Source organism: Acipenser ruthenus, chromosome 2 (genome assembly GCF_902713425.1).
Source record: "Acipenser ruthenus chromosome 2, fAciRut3.2 maternal haplotype, whole genome shotgun sequence".
NCBI classification, from domain to species: domain Eukaryota; kingdom Metazoa; phylum Chordata; class Actinopteri; order Acipenseriformes; family Acipenseridae; genus Acipenser; species Acipenser ruthenus.
In genome coordinates this window covers 109,536,294-109,544,037 of record NC_081190.1, presented here as the reverse complement: position 1 = coordinate 109,544,037, position 7,744 = coordinate 109,536,294, and the positions used below count along the sequence as shown (strand labels likewise).

Sequence of the window (7,744 nt, the reverse complement as noted above, 5' to 3'; positions counted from 1 at the left end):
CACTCAGGCAGAGAGTAGAGACTAATCTGATTACAGCTAAGCACATTGCGGACTGGTAAATACAAATAATAAAGTAGAATACTATTCTGTATAACGAAAATACAATTGTTTTATGTGTGGCCATCAATGTGACTGCTCCCGGGGCTTTTAGGTATAATGTAATATTATTATTATTATTTATTTCTTAGCAGACGCCCTTATCCAGGGCGACTTACAATTGTTACAAGATATCACATATATCTCCTTTATTTCTGCACTCCCGTGTTTCATGCTTCGTGAGAATATTTAATACATACGGACAGAAAGGTACATGAACGCACAGCCCCATATGTGTTACACGACTGGAGAAAATTACATTTTAAAACCAAAAACCGCAAAAATGCGGGGCTTCTAGTGCTAAAGAGGATGACTGCCTTGTGTGGTCATGCTGGAACCTGGAGCCCTTCTGTGTCAGTCTTGTGTGGTCATGCTGGAGCCCTGGAGCCCTTGTCTTCTGTGTCGGTCTTGTGTGGTTATGCTGGAACCTTGGAGCCCTTGTCTTCTGTGTTGGTCTTGTGTGGTCATGCTGGAACCTTGGAGCCCTTGTCTTCTGTGTCGGTCTTGTGTGGTCATGCTGGAGCCCTGTAGCCATTGTGTTCTTTGACGGTAGGGGTTTAAAACCCTAACAAGTTAATAAAACATATAAATCAATTTACTAAATAAAAACTCATTGTTTTTCTCTTTATATGTATGTCATCCTTTAGAACATCTTTACTCAGTGGAATGACAGGGACAAGTTCAAGGCATTTTTTTTTTAAGAAAACAATGGTAAAAATGATTTTCTAATAGCCATAGTGCCCTCTCGATGATGGCTCTAACATGTGATAGTTGACCTTGACTTTCGTTAGCGCCCTCCACCGGCGTAGATTTAGCTAGGGACCGTAGGGACATGTCCCTACCAATGTCAAGGGACCGTTGAATTGTCCCTACCAATAATTTAAAATCTGAAACGTCTTTTGTCAAGTCGTTTTATCCGCTCGGCTCCACAAAGGGTTAACTCTCTCAAGATCCCCTCGTTGCACCTGCAGTCTCCAAAAAAAAAAAAAAAAAAAGCTAATTTGATTGGCTTAGGCCCTAGGTTCTCAACCGGGGGCACGGTGAACGTTTGAATAATAACAAACTAGTAATAATAACACTGACGTGCCAAACGATACTCCCGATTTTGACCCTTTGAGTGCAGCGAGTTATTAAAGAGAGAAAGAGAGACCGGTAGCTTTAAAAAGAATGGCACCCTGGGATTTGTGGGTGTTTGGTGGGGTTTTGGGTTGCAATCAGCAGACAATACAACTACAAATTCCATAATGCATCACTGTAACACGGACTCAGTGCGCGGCTGACGTCAGGGACCAAGCAGTCTGGTGTTGTTTTTATTGAGGCGCGAAAGTGCACAAGGATTCGGGAGTGAAAGGTAATTTTCCGAGTTTAAAATAAAATTTAAAAAAATCATTCTTAAACTGTATATTGTGCCACAATTTTCACATTTACTTAAAAAATAAGAATAAATATAATCAGTTTCATTCGATATTTAGTTTGTTGGTTAATGCGTTGTCACTTTATTTCTATCCAACTCCTTCCTCCCTTTGTGACTAACTTACTCCTTGCTTGATATTTTTTGTATCGTGTGTGTAAAAAGCGAACACGAACAGTATATATGTATTTGATTGAATGGACAGTGTGACTATCCAGGAGGCTAAATAAACGCACTATATAGTCAGTAATAATAAAAAAAATGTTAAAAAGTCAAATAAAAAAAAAGGGGGGGGGGGGGGGGGGCAGATATAAAAATAAATTTCAGTGGGGCTTGAGTAAAAAAAGGTTGAGAACCGCTGGCTGGACTCTGGAAAGACGCTCATCTGAAGTTGCCGCTTGCCGGTCAGTCTGATATGAGTGTGAGCCACTGACTGAATGAAAGCCAGGTGCCGGGGCTGAAGGTATTGTCAGGTCGTCAGCAACACAGTTTGAGTGAATAAACCTACCTACCTACCTAATGGATGTTTATTACGTTAGCGACCCATTGCTAGTTGCTAACCCCACGTCCTTAGTGGTAAGCTAGCTTGTTTCACAGCTAAATCATTATGTGTGTGTGTGTGTGAGTGTGCATGTGCGTGAGACTTTTTTGATATCGTTAACCAAATAACGTTAGCTAATCACTTCCATTTGGCTTTAGGTGACTAAAGCAAAATGGCAGCCAAAAAAAGAAAGATGGACATAAGGACGTTTTTTACAAAAAGTCAAAGTGTAAGTAGGATGGAAGATGTCATTAAAGTAATAAACACAATTGATAATGATTCTCATAGCAAATGAAAAAATTATTTACTAATGAAGTTAGCAGAGTCATACTTTCTCTCTGAACAGCATGCATCAATTTATCATTTTATCAGGTGAATGAAGCAGTGCAACCTGGTAAAAGCAGTACAGAGGCAGGTGGAGCAACAGGGTCACAGGTGAGGTCTGTAATGGCTTGGTGATTATAACAGTGAAAGTGTTACTCAGTTTTTAGATATATTATTGTTTGGGGCACATTGTGATATGATAGTAGTCTAATGCTGTATAGTAATACTCAGCAAATAAAGTTAGCATAGCCATATATTTTATCTTTATATGGCATGCATGAATTTATTATTTTATCAGGTGAATGAAGCAATGCAACCAGGTGCGAGCAGCAGCACAGATACAGGAGAGGCAGGCAGAGCAATAGTGTTGCATGCTAGGAAGGATGTAGACAGCAACAGTGACAGTAGCAGTGACAGTGAGAGTGGCAGTGACGGTTCCAGTGAAGATCAGTGTAACAGCGAAGATGTCCATTTTATGGACATTGTTGAAGACAAGCCAAACCAACCTGACCCTAAGTATACAGAAGTACAGAGATTGTCAAATAAGGTCCTGCGTTTTCAAGACAGCTGGTAAAAGCAATATCCATGGCTCCACTATAGCCCCTCCTTGAAAAGAGTTCTGTGTTTCCAGTGTGTCCAGTATGTTTCCAGGGCCACTTTATCATAGTGTTTTGAGTGTATACCAGTCAATCAAATTGTCCTCGATTCATGTCCAGCATTCATTTCAAGCCACCAGAAGTGACCGTTTAACAACTGTCTCCTAAAAAATTTCTTCCCAGGGGGGCATGCCCCCAGACCCCACTGACCCCCCTAGCGAATCCACCCCCCTAAAAAAATGTGTCCCCACCAATGTTCAAACCAAACCTACGCCCTTGGCGCCCTCGCCTTCGGCTTGGGGTGCATAACTCCCGTCGCAGTCAACTATCACACGGTAGAGCCATCATCGACGGGCACTATCATTCCAACATTTGTAAGCACCTTACAGCTCGTGAATATTCAATTGCACAATAATTGTCCAGATTTATTGGATGCATGCATGGACAGTAATAACTGTTTGCAGAGCCAATGACAAAGAAATTAAAGCTCACTTTCTTGTGATTACTCATTTGCCAGGGACAGTCATACTTGAGGATATAAGAGCAAAAGAGGGCATTAAAATAGTCTGTAGGTAAGATTTTGCCAGCTAGTCAACCTTTAAGATGGATATTATATATAGACTGGAGAAGGATCTGACTTTTCCAACAGGTAATTTTTTTTAATGGAAAAACAAATCACTTGAAGAGAGAACACCTGTAGGCTTCAACAGCATCCTAATTATGTTCCCCATGGCTTGTTCTGTGCCAGCAGTAAAACTCATTATTCTGTGTTGGCTTGATAAGCCATATGTGAATATACCCCAAGCGACTTGATGCCAGATATGTATTATGAGAGATTTCATTCATTTCAATCCTACAACAATTTCAATACCCCTCATTATATCAGGGAAAAAAAAACGATGCAGGCCAAGGGTCTATCTTACTGGACCTAATAACATTTTGCACTTCAGGAAATAACTGAAATTAAAAATAATAAAAATAAAAACAGGTCTACAATTTATGGCATTAACTAATTCTTCTGATTTTACATACTCTCATGCTAATAAAACAAGGTTTTTAGAAAATCTTTATTATTATTATTATTATTATTATTATTATTATTATTATTATTATTATTATTATCATAAAAACCATTGTTTTCTGGTTTTGTGTGTTTTGAAACATTCCGAGACCCCATTTCAGCCCAGTGTGTGTAACGTAAAGAGTAAATAGACTGAAATGTGAAAATGCAATTTCTTACTTTCTAATGGCGTTTGCAGTCATTTTGAGTGCTTCTGGGTTCTGTTTCTCTAATACTGAAATTGAGCTTATCTGGAGAATTCTAAGTGCTTTCCTCATTCAGTTTAAATCATGTGACAATGGAAACTTTTAACTCTGTAATGCCCCACCTACACTCCCTTTACTGAACATGCTGTTTTATGAGAAAATGCAGTTAATCCTATGGTTTCATATGTAAGCCCACATGCTTTTATCCTAGTGCTCCTGGTTGAAGATAAGTTTAAATGCAAGACATTGATAATTGGATTTCTTATACATTTAAAGATTTTTTTTTTTCTTTTTCTTTAACTCTTTTCTAAAAAAAAGTATATAAACTCAGGTCAAATGGATTTAATCAAATATTTTTAACAGATATGAAACAAAATCACAGAAAATGTGAACAAAAATACAGATCAAAGAATCATGATACTGTTAAAATGTTATGTAATGTTATGTAATGTTTTCACTGTTAAAATGAAAACATTACAAAGTTAGTATCGGTATGACCTCCCTGAGAATTAACACAATCCTGGCAGCGTTGACGCATAGACCTGATCAGCCTCTGGACAGACTGCTGTGGGATGTTCCGCCACTCTTCCTGTGCAGCTGGTTGGCTTGAACAATGCAACAGTCAGCATAACGCTCACCACGACGTCTCCACACACGTTGTCTTCCGTCAGGTCTGTCAAGGGCAAAACGTCATTCATCGGTGAATAAAACACTCCACCACTCTCTCTGCCGCCACCTCAGATGTTCTCTGGCCCACAGAAGATGGTGATTTCATCTCTCAGCTGTCAACATGTTACCCCTGAACGGCCTCCTACCATGCAAATCATTTTCATGCAGACGGCGAGCTACAGTCATTCTGCTGATGCGCGGGTTATTTCTTCCTGGAATTTCTTGTGCTGTAGCCACTGCAGTGTGAAAACGACTATGCAGATGGATCAGCCGGATGTGACGGTCCTGGGCTGATGTGGTGACCCTCTGCCTTCCAAGATGTGGCCTGTCCCTCACAGAGCCGATTTCCTGGTTTCTCTGGACTAGTCTGCTCATTCTCCGGGCAACTTCTCTCAAAGACAGATCGCCTTCAATCATGCCGATAGCAACCAGGCGATCTTCATTACTCAAGCGGGGCATGGTCGTATCTTTTGCTGTTTTTGCGTTAATTAAAATCATGTCTTTACGAATGGCTATTTATACAGATTCTTAATCAACTCATTTTGGCAATTTTAATTCAACTCAAATACCAAACACACCGGTCGTTTTTATGAAATCACATGACTTGAGCTCAGTATTTTATTATTCCAAGGAACAATACTACTCAAACAATCAGCAAACCTATCTGCTCACTATTTCAAATGTAAATAACATTATGTATGTGCCCAATGAGCTATTGATGTAAGACTTAGACTATTGCGTTTTCTTTGTGCATCAGTATATATACACACACACACACACACAGTACAGTATACTGAGAAGATGTAGATAAAAGAGGATTACATAGACTGATGCTAAAAGAAAAATAGTGGTTGGTGGGTTAGCTTAGCAGTAACATCAATTTAGCTTAGAGGTGAAATATGCAGGTGTTTCGCACAGTCCCGCTATACAAGGCTTACTCCCACTAATCATTTCTAATAAATTCAGCACTTTATTAGAGTAAGCAGTATCAGGGATTAGATCAATTTGAAATCATCTATATTGGGTTGCCTGCACTCTATGAATAAGCTTAACTTTCTAAATATCTGCGCTCTCACAATGGCAAAAAAGAATCATGACATATATCAAGGATTATGCAAGGCAAGACCTGCCCAAATACTCCTGTAACTGGCCATGATTGGGGACAGTTGTGAAACCAATTTGCTGTGCCACAGTATATAAAATCAAAGCGAAGACGTATTAAGCGCCAGTCTGGAAGCTGATTATGTGTGGCATCACAATATGAATAGCCCTGCTTTTGATAGCTGCTGATGAATTAGAGCTGGCAAGCAGAATATAAAGACAGCTGCTTGTGTTGTGCAAAATGTCAGTGAGGCCTAAATAAGATAAAGGAGTCAAAGCTGTTCTCGACACTTATTTGTATTGGAAAAACAGCCAAATTCAGCTTTTAACATAAAACAATAGGACTTTAGAAACAGAGTGGGTTTGCAAGGCAATTCATTATTGGTTATAGGGCCATATATTCTGTTCTACATTCAATATGATGTACTGGCATTTTCTGGAATGTCACCATCATACTAATGACTATGGTCCCAGCAGGGTCTCTCCATTTCCTTACCGCACAGGTAGAAAATGCTCTTAATAACGAGGACATGCTACAAGTTGTCTCTTTATTTGTACTACATGTTTAACAACCCAGTCTCTGAATGTCTGTAGAAACCCATAGTACATGTTTCGCACTTCAGACTGTGTTTACCACATCCTATACCTGATGGGGTCAATCCCATTACACAGATCCCAAAGTGTTGGCCACAACAGATCGTTTGTAAACATGGAGGTTGAAAGAAGTCTTGTGGCTGTTTTCATTTTTGTTGTCCACACTATAATTGACACCCTTATAAATACTGATTTTAGAGTAAATAACAAGAAGGGAAAAGCAACTGGCAGCGAAAAACGTATTTTGTTTGTTGTGTCGGTGGTCATTCAAAATGAAAACAAAGCTGTACACAGTACATTTTGTAAAACATTGTATTTGAGCTAATATTTGTTGTTTTATTGCTTTTTACGTTGGGGTTTGCTAGTTAAAAGCAAATATTGTAGTGTTTGACAAAAACGCAGTATAGTTTTACAGTGGCCACAGAGTATTGTAATTACTCTATATGATACTGTAGTGCTAACAGAAGTGATGAAATCAAGTTATTGGCAGAAAATGTAGTTATTGGCAGAAGGTATTTGATAAATGTATGTCGGTTTTTAGCTTACTTCACCTTTGTAAGTACTGCTAAGAAAAATAATGTGTATTTCTACATTTTGTCTTCCCCTTAATGTGAAACGTAGTGTTCTCATCCAGCAGCTAAAGCTTATGTAAATACAAATCATTAAAACAAAAAATCTAACTAAATGTTAAACACTGAAGATTTTATATATGTATATAGAGGAACGGTCAAGCTTCACCCCCTCTGAGCAGCTACAGCAACCGGTGTATGTAAAGCCAGAAAACCCAGATACCTCTGAAGTGGACAGCAGACATGCTTTGGTATTACACTTAATTTGTTGTAATTATTTTGCTCTGTGAGCACAGTGTTTTGTTGTTTAAATCTTTTACTTTATTTTTGTATTTAAAATAAAGACGGCGCAAAAGCCATTGCACCCTACCTGCAGTACCTGTTTCAGTTCCTGCTTCTGGCCTGACGTCACCACACACGCTATCCTGACACACGTGGTGTCTTCGTGGGATCCACCACAGCCTCCGGCTCAGGCCAGAGAAAGGTACTGCAGGATTTCTTTTTTTTTAAAAATTAATTTTGAATGGATGACCAGGAGGTGAAGGACAGAGGAAAGAGGAAGATGGGCAGAAGGCAC

The 7,744-nt window shown here is 39.1% G+C and overlaps 1 long non-coding RNA gene across 1 annotated transcript; it reads left to right on the top strand.

Annotated features, from left to right (window-relative positions):
* Positions 1-1,302: 1,302 nt before the first annotated feature.
* On the top strand, positions 1,303-2,951 carry LOC131705402 (uncharacterized). Its single transcript, XR_009310364.1, has 3 exons — positions 1,303-1,447; positions 2,207-2,277; positions 2,421-2,951. It is a non-coding gene; the product is annotated as an uncharacterized LOC131705402 (long non-coding RNA).
* The last annotated feature ends 4,793 nt before the right edge of the window (positions 2,952-7,744 follow it).